The sequence below is a fragment of the Chrysemys picta genome, chromosome 7 (genome assembly GCF_011386835.1).
Source record: "Chrysemys picta bellii isolate R12L10 chromosome 7, ASM1138683v2, whole genome shotgun sequence".
Taxonomy (NCBI): domain Eukaryota; kingdom Metazoa; phylum Chordata; order Testudines; family Emydidae; genus Chrysemys; species Chrysemys picta.
The window spans coordinates 109,171,179-109,191,373 of NC_088797.1; the positions used below are offsets into that span (position 1 = coordinate 109,171,179).

General features: G+C 38.1%; 1 long non-coding RNA gene across 3 annotated transcripts in view; it reads right to left on the reverse strand.

Annotated features, from left to right (window-relative positions):
- Positions 1 to 3,316: 3,316 nt before the first annotated feature.
- LOC135972949 (uncharacterized) overlaps positions 3,317 to 20,195 on the reverse strand; it is a 44,268-nt gene continuing 27,389 nt past the window's right edge. The window contains exons 2-5 of one of the 3 annotated variants that reach the window (XR_010589565.1): positions 15,916 to 16,018; positions 15,632 to 15,740; positions 14,707 to 14,752; positions 3,317 to 5,313 (exon numbers count right to left, since the gene is read on the reverse strand). This is a non-coding gene — a long non-coding RNA (uncharacterized LOC135972949). Of the gene's footprint in view, positions 5,314 to 14,706; positions 14,835 to 15,631; positions 15,741 to 15,915; positions 16,019 to 20,195 lie in introns of all 3 variants that reach the window. The other 2 variants (XR_010589564.1, XR_010589563.1) reach the window with 2 other exon arrangements.

Below are 20,195 nucleotides of genomic sequence, written 5' to 3' on the forward strand. Positions count from 1 at the left end.
ACCATTAATGTTTTAAAGCTAAATACTATAATAGGATGATTTCTGATAGTATTTAATTGTTCCCACCAATTAAATGGTTTTGTAATTTGGTGGATTTGCTTAATAACATCATGAAATTGCTCACACAAACAAGATAAATTGGGGTTTATTTCAAAAGGAGACTACAAATGCAGATCCAATTCTGCAGTGGGTACCGTAAAATTACCAAACTTTGGTTGGCTTTTAATTGCCACTGGGATCACAAATGTAAGTATTGGTATAATTTTAACCCGTCCACTTATAGTTTCAAATTCAGGAATAAAACACCAATTAAGCTGACCAACTGGGCACGCTTTCCTTCCATACTTGTATTTTGTTTGCTGTGTAATCATACCAGACTCTCCATTTCCCTATCTAAGTGGTTCAGGTTTGGTGTCAGTTCCAGGCACTCAGCCTGACTGGGCCAACAAGATGAGCCCTTTCTTAGTATTCCTTCTCATTACTCTGATCTATGCCACAGAAGGGTTACATGGGTCCAAGGGTATTCTATTTGCACACCCACTTTGCAGCAATCCAAGATAGGTTCCTTCCACCATTGGTGTAGGTGCTGCACCAGTATCTAAAACTCCCACTGAGTATACACACACCACATGCTATATACAGGGTCTTCTCCAGTTAATGGTAGGAAGAGTCTGAAATAAATCTGCAGGTCTTCCTAAGGAGAACAATCAAAAGGTAACATTGCCACTACCGCTAATTTGTGGAGGTTACATGATTCCTTTATCATTTGTGTTTCGTCTCTGTACCATTCCAATTATTTGTTTAGCAATGATGAGGTCTAGTTTTAATATTTTCCCTGTCTTGAAATCTTTCAAGAGTTGTTTAATCTTTATAAATTTATACGTAGCCATTAAACCACACATCAGTTCCACAGTGTGGTTTTTGGCCTTACAATTACTGTTATTTATCAACTTATTAACCCTTATTTTGGTTTCATTTAGCGCAATGGCAGTGTCATGCATTTTTATTATTGTAATAACTCTTCCAATAATACATTATGAATTTCAATAAGAAGGTGGAATACATTATTCTTTAGACCTTCTTTTAATTTATTTTTAAAGCTTTTTGAATAGTACCCTTCTATATTAAGCACATTTCTAATCCAAACAGGGTTTCTATCCTTTTTCCCAGTGTAGTCCTAAATTTAGGACTATTTCAGAGAACCTTTAAAAAATTTCTCTATGTAGCTTTTCTTACATGCAATATGTTCAACATCCCACTGGAAGATATGAAGAATCATGGGGATATGGAATTAAGTGCATGTTATATAATACATTGTTTTTGTTTCTGACTCTCTGGTCTTGGCATTACTACGGGGCAACATTTGGGATTCAAGTTTTGCAGACATTTACAACGCCAATATAAACTAGTATTACATTTGAACATGTACTAGTAACCAGTTACGTTGGTTGCTACCAATTCTAGAATGCTTCTACTTTCATTCACTTGGTTCCACCAATACACACTTCCATATCAGTGAGTCCAAAAATACATCACTTGGCCAGGTGCAGCCTGTCAGGTTCCGTTAGATTGAGACCCAGATGGTATCCAATTACTAATGTTATTTTGCCAGGTTAAGTTATGCAATAACTTCACATTGTCTACATCCCACACACAAAGATTAAAGATAACTATTTTTCCTCTTTAGATAAGGTCTGTGGATAATGCACTCAAAATCTTAACAGTTGTTAATACATAGGGTTATATTATATACCAACTATTATATCCTTTTATTTTTCATAATTGTCTTTTAATGAGGTTTTATGCTGGTCTTGGAAGCTGTCAGAAATCTTCCTAGTAAGCATGGGTTTCTGCATTTGGCATGCATGGGTCCAACAATTTATAGAACTTTGCATTTCCCAGAACTGGCAACAATGGCTATGACCTGAACCATTCTTTCAATAGGAGGAAGGATTGTCTTTTGTTTAAGATAGAACATTAGGAGTCGGGGGGCCTGACTTCTCTTCCTAGCTTTCTCTCAGGCTCCTTATACAAATGATCTGTGGCCTGATCCTGCTACAGTTGAGCTTTTCTATTGATTTCAGTTGGAGCAGGATCAGAATTATATCACTGTGCCTCAGTTTCCTCATCTGTAAAATGCAGTAGTAATGTTACCTACCTAGTTACCTTAACTGTGAAGCTAAATTCACTAAATGTTTATAAATTCTGAGTCGCTCATATGGAAGCTGCTGTACAAAGTATTCTCATCTTTTATAGAGATAGTTGTATTAAGCATGTCTTTCTCTTCTAGTTGCAAACGCATGGTGTTTATATTTTATACTGATGAATACATATTAGTAAAGAAGAATTCTATTAGAGCTATTTTTTCTCTTGTGTACATTAGAGTTAAAAAACAGTGTATGGCTTAGCTACAGCTCTGAGAAAGGTATGCATGGCCATAAATACCTTTAAAAGGTATTCCTTAAGAAGTAGCAGTTGTATTCATGTGTTGGCAAATAGCTGAAATGTTGTTTGACACAATGCCCAGGGGGAAATCCAGAAGTAATATAAATGCAAATTAAAAAAAAAATCAAATTTTCTCTTAAAAGCAGCTCCTCAAGAGACTATGGTCAACTTCAAGGCTGCCTTTATCAGACATTCCAATGGAAGAAACAGGAAGAAGAGCTGGACTCTAAAGGTAACACAATAGGAGTTTGCTACAGTCACAGGAGTATCAATTACTATAAACCAAGCTGTGCAACAAGGAGATTAAGATGTGGATTACTGACCACTTACTATGTGTCATACAGAAAGAATAGTTTCAGACACAAGCTTTACTTAATCTGGTACCAGAGGCCTTTTCTTAAAAGGATTAATAAGGATTTTTTTTTTCCTAAACATTTTTAAAGGGTCTATCATAATAAAGATTGAGAAGAGCAACAAGTAATGACAGAAACCTCAACATTAACTATTAAAGGATTTAGTAACAAATTATCCATTGTTGACTCAAACCAAATGACATCATTTATGTGCACTGACTAATTAAGGAAACATTGTATTCCAATTAAAAATAGCTGCAGTGGAGAAATGGTAGCTCAAATCGATTTCTGCAAATGTGATGTAGACCAAAATGTACATTGATTACGAGGGGGGGGGGACTTCCTTTAGCACATACTGATGAATTTTTTCAGGGGTACAAGCTTTATTGGTTTCATAAATATCTCTGATGTGGTTATGCAGAAGCTGAAATGAGCTACAAAACACTAGAAATTGCTCATATTCCTTTTTTTGGTGTGTGAATATTTTATTATTTGTATTTGTAGTATAAATTCCAGGAAAAACATTGTTCAGACTTTATACAAAAATACCCAAACAAAAAACTATTCAATAACAAAGAGTAAGTCGTAAATGTAACATTTTCAAACAGGATGCCTAAGGATAAGCATTTAAACCCATAGTCAGGCACCGCTCCCATCAACTTCCATGGGAGATGTATGTGCTCACCATCTCTTGAAATCAAACCTTTTATTTGGGCCATTTTATTTATTAAGATAGATTTAGAGGCCTAACTTTAGGCACCCTATTTGAAAATTGTGGCCCAGGTACCTATATGTCCTACACTTTTTTTTCTGTCTGCCTACCCCTTTAGCTATAATCTCTGAACAAATTGATGCCAGAAACATAATGGCATTGCTTATTGAGAGTTGTAGCTAAGTAGAACTTTACCAGAAATGGTAAATATTTCACACTATTAACTGCTATACTACAATTGAGGTGTTGACAACATCTGTGGCTAGCAGCCTGCGAAGCTAAGGAAGTTTTGAGCTTAGCCCTACCTCTGACCAAATGACTTTATTCTGTGAAGTTTCTCCCCTCCCTGGTCCCCATGGTCTGGACAGTTCAACCATTTTCTGCTGTCAAATATTTTTGGTTGTTTTGTTCACTTTGTCTAGAAGGCTAAATGTGGGCTCACTGTGCTACATGACTCTAGACCTTCCATTATCGGGATGGCCACAGATATCTTCTTCTGGATACTGACGTCAACTTCTTATCAATGATATTTTGAATGATATATGCCAGTGATACACTAAACTCAGAAGTTTCTGAGGGGTTCAGAGAAGTACCCAGAAGCTCAGGAATTTATCTGAATTTATTATTCATGCTCTCCACCCACTCCTGAAACAGGACTGGGAATCTTGCAGAGATACCTTTTCTGATGAGATTTCTAATACTGTCTGTTTCTAGTTGGACTAGAAATAACTACAAAACAATAATGCTCATGATAATTCAGTATTTCTGTTTAAATCAGCAGGTGCAGAGAAATGTAGATATGAAAAAACAATAACAAATAGAGCTGGTAGAAATTTTTCAAAATGTCACCAAAATTTTTCATTGAAATTTCAAGGCGAAAACAAGACAAAACTATCATAGAAGTTTCATGAATTTTTTTCTCCATTTTCCAACTAGCTCTAATAATTAACTAAGTTCTATCAAACTTCAGAAAAAAAAGTTTAATTTGGGTTAAGTTTAAGTTGTGAGCGACGGTTTGGTTCACTTTTTAGTGTACTTGTACTGTTTCATGTGGAGGTGATTTCCTTGATAATTAAGATTTGTCTACGTTACGTTACTGAGGTTTTACAAGATTTTCAGTTACAATGCTACACATCTAATGTTTCTACCTAAATGCATTTAGAATAGTAAATATCATTAAAGGAATAAGATTAATTTGTTAAAACATCCTCTATTGTCCATATAGCTTTAATAATTATTTTGCCCATTTGCTGTTGCATTGTAAATTTGACTGACAACATATCTGATTATCCACAGGTTACAATACGTTCTTAAACATTATGAAACCCTTAGATCATTTTTGTAACAACATATGTTGTGGTGGAGTCACTAGATATTCAGGTGAATATAAAATACAGTTTTTAATTTTTTCAAAAAAGCAAAAAATGGTAAATTGATTTTGATAAATCTTTGCTTTAGAATTGTAATAAATTCAGCAAGATGCAGCAGCAGCAAAACCATCTTCGTTTAAACACAGGCCAGGAAGTCAACATCAAAGACAGCTGACAGAAACAAAATTCCTCCACCTAGATCTGAGATACAGTAATAGAAAAGAGATTTTGTACAGTCTGGGCATTTTATGTTCACGCTGACTTGCCTGTCTTCCTCAGGTGCTTATTCTGATCTTTCATCCATTCACTGTAGTTCATTCATTCCTCATGCATTTCAATGTAGCTCCATATCTTTCTAGCAGCAGACATTTGCTTCCTTTACAGTCTTTTCCCTCTTGCATTTGGGCAGGATTGTTGTAGCATTCCCAAGTTACTAGGGTATAGGGTTTCCAGGTTCCAGTTTAAAACCACAAGACACCAAAACAAAAGTAGAGAGGATCAGAATTTACAAATTGTACCAAAGTTGCAGTATTAAAATTCCTTTGTTTAAAAAAACAAGTTTGTCACCGCACAATCAGTGACACCACTTGTGTGAGTAAGAACTAATCTCATGAGTAATGATGGCAGGAGGGAGCCCTGAGGGACTGATCCTAAGTCCAATGGTATCAATAGAAAGAGATCCATTGACTTAGGTGCCTAAATGTTTTTATGAGGATCTGGGCCACATAACCTAAGTTTCACTGAAAGTCAATAGGACTTGGGATGCAAAGTAACTTAGGTGCTTTTGAAAATGTTTCCCTGAAGTATGAACTATTATTATTATTATTATTTTATTTAATAGACGTGCTCCGAAAATCAGAAATACTAACTCCATTCCTGTAGGCTAGTCACCGAAATAAAATTTTCCTTTTATACTGGAAAAGATTTTAACTCTGAGGATTTTTTAAATTCAGCTAAGGGGTTTACTTCCTTCTTAGACTCAGAACAGTTATGAACATGCTTAACCTTAACACCATGAATAATCTAGAGCCATGTAAAAGGGAGAATTGTCAGCATAAAATTATCATATTTTGTTTATTCCTAGAAAAAATGAGCTGAAACATTCAGTGTTCATCCCACTGAAATCAGCAACATGTGTGAAAAGCTTCTGTATCTCTACAGAATAAAGGACCGTGCAGCTGAAGTAATGAGCTATAACAAGTTACACCATCTGAAGATCTTCCCCACAGGCAGTGTCAGTTCCTAGGAAATACATAAATGTTGATGATAATATCATGAATGTGATTTTTCTTTTAATTCATTAGTTATTTTGGCCCTCAGTCTGCAAACACTTAAGCACATCTTTAACATAAAGCACCTAAATAATCTCATTCAAGGCATGGGAACTATTCACACGCTAAAGTCTAAGCATGCATGTCAGCTTTTTCAGGATTAGGGCCTTAGCTTTGATGTGTAGTATACATAAACTTTAGCAAAGAACTCCAATTTTCAGCAAAAAAGAATTTCAAAGGCCAATTTGTAAAATGTTTTTCATACAAAAATGTTTTTTTAATGGCAAAACATCACATCCATAATTTTAATTATATCATTGGTAATTACCATAAACTAATTTGTGAGTGTGCATATACTATCAGCAACTTTTTCAAGATATGCCCTTTATTTGTACTGGCAATCAACTGTGCATCCAATTCTTGCACAACCACATTTGTACAACCAAATGTTAGCATTCCTGTACACGTCAGTTTGCACACATGAATTGAATGCAAATAGGCTTTTTGCACTTGCATTCCTTTATTTGCATGTAGAAACTGTGTGTAAGTGGTTCATACATACAAAGTTGCAATGCACTGAAGAACCAATCCATCAGAGCACTTGAGCATGTTTGACCACAATGGGACTACTCACATGCTTAAAGTTAAGCACAAGTTTAAGTGCTTTACTTAATCAGAGCCTAATGGAGACCTTTTTATATAATTCTGAACCATGTTTATACTGTGAGAAATCCATTATGCACACCTGAGGCAGTATATAAATAATAATAAACACTGCCTTTTCTCTTTTGTCAACCAGTCATTAGGTTGGATTTTCACTTGCCCCTTTATGATCAAAGTTAAAACCCTCTTTTTGGTCAGTTCATAAATATGCTCTAACATACTCCACTCTGACCTTCAGAAATGCCAATGTTAACCGGTGCACTCAGGGACATCTGAGGGATATTTGTTTTCAGGGGTCGACTTGCAATAGAGCTTGTCTTCATTTTACCGATTCTCCCAATATACACATGCAAACTAGTCCAGATCCCATCACATGTAATTTAAAATGTACAGTTTTGAGCTTCCATACTAAAGTGAACAAGGAAAACAACAATCTCCTATTCAGAACTAATTCAAAAAACAGCTCTGCAGTGTCTCACTGACTGATCTCTAACAAGCCCTTCATTCATTGCTATTTCGTGCAGCTGAGCTGTTTCTACCTGAGCCAGTGTTACAGACCTTTAATCAAACAAATGTACAAGGAAGCTCAACTACTTAACCGCTGTGCTTGTTCTGTGGACTGAGATAGCCAAGTCTTACAAAAAGAATTTTATCCTGCTCAGGACGAGTACATTTCCTTTCTGTTGTTCTCAACAAAGGGCAGCAGGTACAAATGGTCTGCTATCTGTGTCACTGGGAAGTGGAGAGCAATTTGTTTCTATTAAACAGGATGGTTCTATTTTTTATTTTGTTGGCTTTTCTACTCAGTAACCTGTGCCAATCATAGCCTTTAATCTGAACTGCCCTTGACCGTGTCCGCCATGCCACAGAAGAATTCTTCTTCTTCTTAGGGTTTTTTATTTTTATTTTTTATTTTTTTTTGCACAGGTAATTGTGAGAAGGCAAGTGAAAGCCCTGGGGTATTGGATTCAAAACACAACCCTGCCGTTCTCAGAACTGTACAAAGAATAAACTTGAATGCAACATTGAGTTCTGCCAGACTGCACCTGTGGGTGATCCCTCTTCCCCTTCGGTTCATGGTGGGGTCAACGTATGCTTGACTATACTCTGGTGGCAGGGAGAGCTACTATGTTTTCAGTTCAGTGAGATTAGATCTATAATGTTTGACCTGTCTAATTTACTTTGTGTCTGATGAAGCAAGAAAAGCCCAGACAAATAGTTAAGTGTCTACCTATTCGTTCTTTAAGGAGAATGTTGCTGAATTCTTTCCAGACCACTGACATGGGAATATTGTGACAGGATGTAGATTGGTGTATGTATAATTTCATTTTACCTCCAAACACAAAATAAATCCAGTCATTTAGTTATATAGTGGACTTTTCAGTATCCTTATGGGCACTAGTGACAGGGATCTGAAAAGGTATGGAAGTTCCATTTCATTCACACAGGTCCTGAAAAGTTTGGATGCTAATCAGAACTTTATCTAAATGAATCAAAACTTCATATGACTTCCCTTTTCCCTCCTTCTCCATGTTCTGTCCTTCCACCTCCCTCACCACACTAACCCCATACTTCTTTTTCGCTTGCCCTGGGTTATTTCTCCTAGACTCTGCCTTTTAGTATGAGGAGTGAAAATGGAGGAAGGGGCTCAGGTTCCAGGAGGGATTTCGTTTGGTGAGGCACCAGAGGGGCAGCAAAATAAACCAGGTGCAGGATGCTATTTCACAAACACTAGAGCTTCTGCATGTAGCACCGGCCTCTCAGCATGTTTGACAGTTCTTAATTCCTGCAGTTCTGCTTCCTTGCCACATCATGTACATGCCTTGTCTTAAAATTTCTCTTCCAAATCCTATACGGGACTTGAATGTCCTGCTCATCGTCCCATATTTCAGTATTCTGAACCTCAAGCCCTGTGGGCTTGTAAAGGGAAATCTCAAATATAGCACTCTTCCCAGTAGGCTCCATGTGCATGCTCTAATATACATGCTCCATTAACTCCCATGGCCTGGGATACCCCAGAATGCATTAGTTCTCCAACAACTTTAGGAAACTGTTCAGGAGACAGCAGTTGGCTTAGCAGAGACTAAGAATATTTACTGACATATCAGGGAAGATAATATATTTTTGTGAGGGAAAAAGGGAGACTTAAATGACATGGTTTTAACTTAGATTCAGTTTGCTTTGAGACTTGCCATGATGTTTCCTTTGATCCTCACATACTCATTACTAATTTGCTTGTTCCTAATCTGCATTTCACTACCTGTATTTTACTGCTTTGCTAGTGAAAGTTAACTTTTTCATAATCTAAATCAAAATGATCATATTAATTTTTAATTTATCAATATAGTCATATGAAATACAAGGAATGTACTGTAGAGGAATGCAACGTTGCTGAATGCTATGTACATTCACTCTGAGTAACCAATGGTCAAGTCTACTTTTCATATTTTTCTGTAATTTTTTGAAACCTTAAAAAAAAAATCTGTATAATCATGCAAAGATACACAACATTTCTGGGGATGGCCAGTTACACCTACTCATTAGTTTTTCTTTGCTACTGTATTTGTTTGATAAGGGATCATTCCAAATTCAAAAATTATACAGCACTACATTCAATCTAGATGTCTATGCTGTGCACATCATACCCTAGGATTAAGTGTCATACTTACCACTGAGTATTCTCTTTAGGGGCCAAATTCTGCACTCCATACACTACTCTCATTGACACCATTGGGGGCTGGCTTGTATTACAATTGCAGACTTTGGCCCTTGTTATTTACAATCTATTATCTGTACAATAAGATTGCAGGAATGTCACTGAGTCACTCTTAAGCCTAAAATGTCCATTGAATCAATGTAGCTTTAGCTGTGTTGGTCCCAGAATATTAAAGCGACAAGGTGGGTGAGGTAATATCTTTTATTGGACCAACTTCTGTTGGTGAAAGAGAGAAACTTTCAAGCTTATACACAGAGCTCTTCTTCAGGTCTTCCTCCTGGAAGCTTGAAAGCTTGTCTCTTCCATCTACAAAAGTTTGTCAAATACCTCACCCACATTGTCTCTGTTGATTCAGTGTGAAGTGATGGAAGCAGCTACAAGCATGACTGAGGGCTCTTTTTGTTAGAATATCAATGGGTTTCACAATCTGTTATCATCCAATTTTTAAGTTCTCAGCCATTTTGACTTTACAAATTATACTATGCAGCGATGCACAGCTGCAGTACAGCATGTGTCTATGCCTGTAAAGATTCCTAGACCATTGTGATATCAGAGGTAATTCAACCAATCACTACCCTTACTCTACAGCTAATTTGCATGTGGAAACTTTATTGGTTGCATGAGGAAATTGAACAGATGGTGGAGTACTTGGCCTAAGTGCCACACTATACACCTAACTGCCACCTGCACAAATCAACACAAATCTCCCAGCACAACCCCTCGGTCCCCGACATAAATCAAGCCAACCACCCACATGGCAATATGACCAGCATACACAATAACCCCAGACACACACAGCCCCTCATTGCAGCGCACACCCCTCATTTGCCACCCACAGAAATAAACACAAATCCTCAAGGACTGTCACTGTGTCTGTGTGTCAGAAATCAGGGCCTTCAGCAGAGCTAGTCTCCCGGCAGCCTCATAAGAACAGTTGGCCTTCAGCAGGCTGCCTGATTGGCCATGCCACCTGACTGGCTGCAGGGGCCAGCAGGTCAGCTCTTAAGCTAGCAGCAGCAGCAGCTTGCTGGCTGCTCAGTGCTCATGCCCATCACTGTGCCTGCTTCTGTGAACCTTGTTCTTGCAGCTCCTGCCTTGCACCTGTCCTGACTCCGTCTTGAACCCCTCCTTGCCTGATATCCTGCTTGCTCCAGTTCCTGACCACTGGTTTGACCCTTGGTTCCGGCTTCTGACTACTAACTTCAGCGCTGACCCTAGTCCTCGGTTCCCATCACCCGATCCGACCACTAGGCTAGACTGCCCTTGTCCCAGTCAGCTGACAGCGTGTCACTCTGAAGCCTAGAATGGCTTACTCAGTGTGACGTGATGGAAACAGCATGGATGAAAGCTCTTTTTGTTCAGTCCCCACTGGGCCCTGTGAGAACCAGATTGAATGCTGGAGTCCAAAGGTTCCAGGGTGACCAGAGAAGGTGGGAATAACAGCTACCTGGGGTAGCAAAGAGGTAGTTATGCCTCCAGCTCTGTGCACCAACTTTGGGGAACATGTACAAACAGCAACATTGCTCACTACAACACAGCACATGGAAACAAGAGCCCCATTTTTCGGCTTGTTTACACACACGACTTTATGGCCTTCAGCTAATAGTATGCACATAATATACTAGGATTGTCTTTATGATTGTTTATGTAATGTGTTTATCATGGGGGAGTCTCAAATCTAGCGACAGTCTGCTGGGCTCTGGCACTTTTCTTTTGGATGTCAACCTTGTCTTTTAAATCCATGTTTTCAAATCTTATTTTCCATGTTTTTATTCCCTTCAGATAACACTAATGTAACGTCTTCCACATGACCATTCAGAAGCTTAGGCTTTTTATAGAGAGTTCACTGCATCAGAACTTCATATGGGACCTGATTATTTTCCATGTTGTGTTTATGCTGATCATTTTGCCCTATAAAGCCCTAACTAGCTGAAGATGTTTCACAGGTAGCCAGATCCTATCTGCCCATATGATACCTCTGCAGTTGCAATCAGCAGAGGCACTCATACTAATGGTGGGTAGTAGCTGGGGGATCTTCAGCTTTGGAACTAATTATTTGTGTGATTGAACAGCACCCAACTGCTGAACTCCAGGGACTGCTACAAAGCATTGTTCTGGAATCGGGGGGAGGGAGTGGAAAAGATCCTTCTCATCTTTGGATTTTTACTCTTTAGTTTTATGTATTTAAAATGTTTTTTAAAAAATACTTTCAAAAAATATTCTTAAATAGATTTGGCTAAACATATCATTTGAACCACATAGATTCAATAGGAATTTTGGATACATACGGAATTCAGCTCAAAATTTAAGTACGTTTAACTGTGAGCTGCTCAGAGTAGCAGAAAGGTGCTAGTAAATTTAAAGTACACTGTCCCACAGTGAATTCAAACTGGAAAATATTTTCATTAATTTTTTTTTAGTTAAGAAAACAATCTTCAGTGACATTTGCCAGTCATAATAAGGTCAAAAAATGCCTGTCTCTGTCAAAGTGGAGGTTTTGTATCATACACATTTTGAACATGGAACTAATTCCAGGTCATATAACTTGTATCCTGTTACAGTTCTTTAGCAGAAGTCTAATTTCAAACTCATGTCTATTACTATATATTCATTAGGACTAGCTACTTCTTTCTGGCAAATCCTAATGATTAGGGGCTTGATTTATGTTTAATAAAAATGATTCATGCTCCAATTCCATAGCTAGGTTTTATCTTTGTGGGAAAAGGTTGGGATGGAGTATTCAAAGCTATTTGGATTCTTTCCTTGTTTCATTTCATCTACATATCTTTTCTTGGCATATAAGTGGCTACTCTGGCTAAAACTACAATACAGGAAGGCCAAATTCCATAGTAGGGTCAGTCAAAATTTTGTAGACGCAACATGAATATTTTGCACACAAAATATACAACATGAGATATTCATGGAAATAGTACACATGATTTGTGAGAAAAGAGGGAGGAGTGGATTATTCTTTTCCATGGACAGCAATGCCTTCTTTATGCTGCTCCATATATTTACATATTTTTCCTTTTTACTATTTTTATAACACATACAAATGTACTAGTTGCTTCAAAGTAGACATGGAAATATATGTTTACTGCCCCCAAAAGCCTGCAACCTAAGGTCTCAATCCTGCAAACACTTATGCACATGCTTAACTTTAAGCACCTGAGCATTTCCATTGGACCCAAGCTAAAGGCAAGCTCATCTGTACGTGCTACTCCATCCCAGGGGCAGATGGAGAGACTACTGTCCCTCCACACACTCGATGTACTGGCCCTACATAAACACCAATAGCCCCACCTATAGAACCTCAGTTTCAGCGCCTTCAGAATAGGTATGCAGCATATCTGCTGGCAGGCAAAGGAGATAGTGGCCATACACACAGGGATACAATACTTTGCCTTGGCCGTCTGCTATCCAGTACCTTTCATATGCTCTTTGCAATTTTGCACAATGTTAGAAGCAAAGATGAGAGAATGTGCTACATGCACAGTCTGGTAATATGGTTTTATGGCACAAGTGTTTTTCTATAAATATATTTATATTATATATGGGTGCAGGACAGGGATGTACCCTCAAAAAGCTCAGAATTTTGGTTCACTTCAGATAAGCAACTAAAAGTTTGTATGATTAGGCAAATTTATCCCATTCCTGTTGGTCTGGGTATCTTGCAATAACAGCTGTTTCTCATATGGTTTCTGGTATATACTGTTTATCTGAGCAGGAGATGAAGCAAGAATGGCCCTCCTACCTCCAATACCATTTTCAATCTTGACAAAAATCCTGGAAGCCCAGGAGCATGTAGGAAAAAAAACAACAAACCCTATAGTTACACATCTCACCTTAGAAAAGATTTGGGAGGGGGTTGTTCAGGCCTGAATTTTAGGTAAAAATTCAGGTTAGTTCTAATTTTATCTAAACTTGTTCATCTGTCCTTAAGGCAGGAGATAAATGAAGTGTGATAATGCCATGGGGAACTTAGAGAACTATTCATGGTGAATAATGAATTCAACAAATTTTGCCTGTATTTCAGTTCATGAATTATCTGAGAACTGAATTGTACTTTTATGGATTTGTTCATTATTCCAGATTCTTCAAGGAATGTTCTATGCTAACACATTCAACCTATGGATTGCTGACAAACGGACTACTGCTTTAACTATTTACTATTAGTAATTTGCTATTTGCACTGTGAGTGAAATTCACCTTTGTACGTAGGCCTACACACCATTTCAGTCTCACTTAAGCCTTATTTTGAAGGCTTTAATAGAACTTAAATAGAGTTTACACCTTGTGCCTGTCCTCTGCATGGGGGTGAATTTAACTCTGTCTGACATAAAGAAGAACAGGAGTACTTGTGGCACCTTAGAGACTAACAGGAGTACTTGTGGCACCTTAGAGACTAACACGGCTGTTACTCTGAAATCTGTCTGACATGTCACTTTAGTCATGTAATATTGTTTCTGCTTACTGATTGGATGTTGGAAACTTTTCTAAGCAGGATGGCTTTGGAATATCACTTGTGGCACCAACATTCATGTCAAAACATAGATATGAAAACTTCACTCGTGAATGTTTTGGAAAGCACATAAAAGAACATTGTGTATCTCATTGATATAGATTCATGATTTTCATTCACTCAGCTCAAATGTTGTGTTCTGGAAGAAGCACAAAAGGTAATGACTTCTTATGTTTTCCTGGAGTCTATTTCCTTCTTTCCTTCCTGTACCTTTCTTCTGGTGATCTTATGCAATATCAATGTAGATAGAATAGGTGTTTGTTTATGCCCATATTTGATTTATATGAAGAAAGTCTCTGGTCACCCAGATAAATCAGACACTCTTCTGAATCCAAAATAAAAACTCCATTCATCCATCTTGAGACATAAATAGCAAAATATGAAAAAATGTAACATAACCATCTTACTGTAGCTCTGACTTACTTTTGAATGGATCTAATGTCCTGATTTAATTTGATACAATTACAATAAAAACTGCAATCTAAGGCAAGTAAATGAATTTTGTGTCAAGAGTGAAATACAATCTGCTAAAATTGGTTTGAAAATACAATTTTAGGTCTAGTACAGCAAGTCTTGACATTTCAGATTAATCTGTCGTATAACAAAATTAATGACACTCAAAGTTGTTTAAGAATGGCTGTTAACTTTACTTACACTATTCATCACTGGCTCTATCAGTCTAATCCAGGAAACCACTCGGCTGTTAAGTACAATACAGCAGTTCATTTTAAGGAAACTCAGATTGTAGTTGTTTAAGAAACAAATTATCTAGTGATATAAACCTAAAAAAGTCAAACAGAAATTTCTCTCTAAGATTTTCAGTGCAATCTATATGTATGTCACTATAGCATATGCTTTACCTGAAAAAAATCAGAGTTCTACTTCTGACAAACACACAGAAGAGTGGGTGCTTATCTAAACAATCCTAAACACGTGGGACTTCAAAGTGGGACAGGGTATGTCATAAGAACAGGATTTCTAGTACTTCCATACCATTAAACAAAACAAAACAAAAAGCAGACTTCCTCATGCTGTTGTTGCACTTCTGCTTGGAACTTGAGGCCTACATTTCATTACTTTCATTTGAGTGGAGGACCTCTTTGTCACTCCTTCCTTCGTTCTATTTATTTTCCTTCAGTAGGCTGCAGTAATTGCAGTTTGGGGTTCAGTTTTGGAGAACTGACTCTGAGAAATCTCTTAAATTATATGCTATTACTGATTTAAGTGTTGACTTGTTACGAAACAGAGATTGCACTCTATGCTGAAAATGGCACTCATTTTTCATTTTGTGTTTATCCATGCCATACCTATGCCATTTGGTTTTGCGTAAACTGTGGGCCTGATTCTCCTCTCACTTGCACTCCTGTAAATCAGGAGTAACTACATTCAAATGAATGGAGTTGATTATTCCTTCAGAAGATATAAACAGTACACGACATGTATGTATTTCACACCTAGCTCCTCCATTATCTTTCTGCTTCTCTTCTAGTCCTCATTGCACATCTAACAAGAATTATGTTTTTACCACAAGGCTACTTTCCTATACCTTTCCCACTGAGTAAGAATACAGTAGGCTCACCAGTTCTCAGCTAAGAGAGGTTGCAGAAAAGTTTCACGGCTACCATTAGTTGGACTACTTGCTCCTCAAGTTGCCATGAAGCGGGATAGCTGAATCTGGCCCTTTGCTTCTGTAATACATGTATTGCAAAGGTGAAATTCAATTATTTAAACCATGAAGCAATAGAATAGAATATACCTATACAGAATGCATTATTTCATAATCAAAATAATGTTATGTACAGTACCGGTGTGGTACAGTGTCAGCATTCACAGTATCCATAGTGAACTCAACAAATAGCTCACCCATAGTCTTGGACATTAGAATCTGCGCTCATGGAATTGCTGACAGATGAATTGCTCTTTTCAAAGGCTGCCATGGGATCCTTAACTTCCACCTGGAGATCCACTAGGGATAGGCAGAAGGAATGTTTAAATCAGGATTGTTTGCAGTGGACTGTTAACAGTCCAAGGTTTATGATATTTGTTTAAGCAGCCTCACAGTATGGTATACCAGGATATAGCAACTTGTCTATCAGAAAAAGAAAAGAAGAAAAATAAAGCAGCTGCTGCTAAAAATAAGGTCACCCCCCTCAGTGGTGTTGGAAACATTTTATTTCTATTCGCTGGGGGAAAAGGATTTTTCTCCCTCTTCGCTCTGCACAAATGTGAATAATTTGTTAAACATTCCTACTGTCTACTGCAAAGTTCCCATCAAGATTTTTCATTAGATAGTACATGAACCTTGCCAGTTGTAAATTAAGCATGAGAGCAGCTTTGCTGGCAGTAGGCACTGATCTCAGGGGCAGTCATGTTCAAGGCTGTGCCCTGGAATAAAACCAGTTGTCATTTTTTTTTTCTGTCAGGACACTTTTCCTTTTTTTTTTTATGATTTTTACTATTTAAATCACATGTAAATGTTTCCTTGCTCTTCCTTTTTCAAATTCGAAACCACGCATTCATTTGCATTTTAGCTTTACTTCAACTGAAGCAAAGATCTTAGCAAATAAATGAGGCAGAGCCTCAACTGGTGTGAATTGGCTTCAGTGGAGTTGGGACCATTTACTCAAGGTGAGACTCTTCCGCAAAGAGAACAGAATAAAACAGTTTGCAGGATAAATATGCCAGAGATGCAAATGTTTCATTATTTTAAACTGTGTAGTTGTCAAAATAAAAAGGAGACATTGGACCTGATCATTAGCTGCTATAGATCGGTATGACTCTATTGACCTAACTGGAGCTACGCCAGTTTATGCCAGCTGAGAATTTAGCCCGCTGGGCCTGATTCATGACTTCATTATACCAGTTTCATGCTGTTATTACTCCACTGATTCAGCATAAAGAAACTGGCTGGCCTAACAGCATGATGAATCAGACCCTCTTGTGTTTAGGTTAATGATCATGATCTTTCCCAAGTAAAACTAAATGAAGCTGTACTTATGTGTGAAGATATGCAATTCCTTTATACTGTACCCTTCATATACAATTTACGTGGCCAGTTTTTAAGTAGGTCCAGCTGACTATGCCAAATATTGATATTTGGGCCAGAGCTGGTCAAAAAACAGGATGCATTCTTTTGGGGGGGGGGGGGGGGATTGCAAATGTGTCTCATTTTTGGCGAAAAAAATGAAAAGTTATAATTTTTTGACTAACTGTAACTTGGGCACAGCTATTGTAGCTTAGAGCTAGAAAATGGTGTCTTACAGACAGGTATATTTCAAGATGCAAAGTCATGCAAAGAAATCATTTAAACTAAACTGTTTCTGTAGCCAGGGCCGGCTCCAGCATTTCTGCCGCCCCAAGCAAAACAAAAAACAAAAACAAAAAAGCCGCGATCGCCGGCGGCAATTGGGGGGAAAAAAAGCCGCGATCGCCGGCGGCGGCAGTTCAGCGGCAGGTCCTTCGCTCCTAGAGGGAGTGAGGGACCTGCCACTCCCGAATTGCCGCTGGTGCCGCCCCCTCCCTTGGCCGCCCCAAGCACCTGCTTTTTAAGCTGGTGCTTGGAGCCGGCCCTGTCTGTAGCAAAAAGCCTTCAACTGGATTTTGAGTTAATGAAAGTGATTGTGAGTGTTTAAAAAGATTTCTTTTAATTTTATTTTACTTTTTCATGGAATTACCTGCTATGAGGAGAGAGGGAAACTGTGGTCTCATGTCAAAGGAAGCTAGGTACTTAACAGTGATTTATACTTTCCATTAAATCCCAGGTAAGTGGAGGGACCATTGGAAAAACATTGAAAAGCTAAGTGGATAATAACAATGACTACATGATTCCTACTGTAATTAGTCCAAACATATTTACAAGAGCTTATTGTAGATTCAAGAAATCATTTATTTACAGTAACCAATCCTAAATTTCAAAGTGGTATATGCAATGTGGCAATGCATTGTAGCTATTATTAACCTAAGAACACAATACATTTTAAGATAATCTTAAAATAGTCTCACTTTTATAGTATTCTTATTCTAACATAGAGATTCATAAGGAAGTATGTTGATATGTTTTATCTTACTCTGTAATACTGTACCATGGAGAGAAGAAAAGCCCTCTGTTATTCCAATTATACATGTTAAAAATATTGAAATTTCATATGACATCTGGTTCCTTCTGCCTTTCAGAATTCTTATTTGGTGACTGAGTGGACTCTTATGGTACAATTAATTAAATTAATGGCTAGCTCGTAAATTTAAAAAATATATATCCCATGTCCCTAAATCTCTGAATCCCAGCTGGGAACCTGAAAGGCGTGAAATACACAGTAATCATCTCACATCAACAGAAACTGATCTTAAAGCTGTAATTACATGATAAATGTCTCTATGACACATGCCCACTATTTGGCCTTGCCCTAGAGACAAATGCTAAGAGCCAAGAGGGGAGAAAAAAGAAGAAGCTGATATCCAGTCCCTTCAGTGCTGTTTGCATTTTCACTGGCTTGCTTTCAGTGATTTCTGAGACTCCTAAGACCATGATAAATATTTCCTAAATATTTTACATTCAGGTAATTACAGTAGTATATGGATTTGCTAGTGAGCTTAGAGGAGACCAATTAATTGCTATAAATCCTGTTAAAAGGGATGAGCTTGCAGCAGACACCACTATTCAGAAGTAGAATGTTCACATCTTAATAAAATAGGCAAAGGCAGAGCTAGATATATATGACTAAAATGTGTCTCATTCAAGTTAAAGGGGTTGATTGCAAACTAAAAAGCTGATTCTACAGCCTTTACTAAGGCAAAGGTCTCGTTCATTGGGAGCTGTGTGTTAGTAGGGACTGCAAGTTACACAGCACAGACTATAGCAATGCATTAAAGCAGAAGTGAAAATTGTAGCTTACCCATTATTTCAATGGGACATACGTATATATGACTACCATTTTATTTTCATTACTGAATTTTAGGGTATCCGGGGTTGTTTGTGCTCAGACACTAGCTGATGGAAATATCCAAACAGGTGGATTTGGGGACATATTCTCAGCCCCCCTCTGGTCCTGTTGTACCACAGATGTAGCACAAAGGGATCAGAGTCTATAACCTCTCTTCTGGTGAAACCACTGCCAGAGGGGCGTCCCTAGTAAGTGTGGAGTCAGAGGAACCCATGACACAGGGACTGATGAGGCAGCATATTGGAAGCAGATTTGCTTCAGGACAAAGTGCTCCAGCAATGGTCAGGGCTGGCATACAGTCCTTGGGGATGACAGCCAGCTGATGCAGTGTCCAAAACCAGTGTTGAGCCAGGAATCTAAAAGCTAGATCTTCCCTTCCCCTCTGGACACAGTGGAGAATCTGGTTCTTTTGTGTTATTTTTCTCTGTTGTTCTTTTATTTTTAGCCTTTTTTATTTATTCTGTTTCACACTTTCTTCATTCCGATTGTATTCGGCCTGTTTCATTCATAGTCCTAGACTAGGAACATTATTTCCTGTATTTTACTAACTCCTTCTTGTGTTTAACACCCATTTTCATGTAATTAAAGCTTGCAGAATTGGATCCTCAAATAGTCAGTGCTCAGCTGGGCTGCGGACTTGATTGCACGTTACTCCTGAAGTCTGACGCTGATGACCAAATCCATAAAGCTGGCACATTTTCTATAAAGGAGTCCTGAGGATGAAGTTTGTCCTTGAGCTTTTCTTTATCTGCAAAAAGGAGGCTTTTTAAACAGTGCACTGCACACAGCAATGCATGCAGCAGCTGCTGCTTTACAGAGGGCAAAGCAAACAAACGCTGGTCACACATGTCCCCTAAGTCATGAATTGGCTTGCTACTGTAAGGCAGCTGCTGTTCCATTCACACTGTGCAATTATAGAAGGAAACAAGGAAGCAGAGCCACATATGAGGAGAGAAATCTTCAGTTAGGGATCAGTTTCGAATTGGGGGTCAGAGGTGTTGGAAAAATATGCGCTCTAACTCTAAAGTTTCTAGGTCTGACCCTGAAGTTGAATCTTGTTTCTCAATTGTTTCTGGATTCCGTTCCTTAGTGCTGGGGTTAGACTGTTGACCTCATCCTATGAGGAGTGTCGAGCATTTCTTGGGAGGTGCTGAGTGCTCTCCCACTCAACTCAAATGGGAATTGAGATGGTCAGGGATTGGC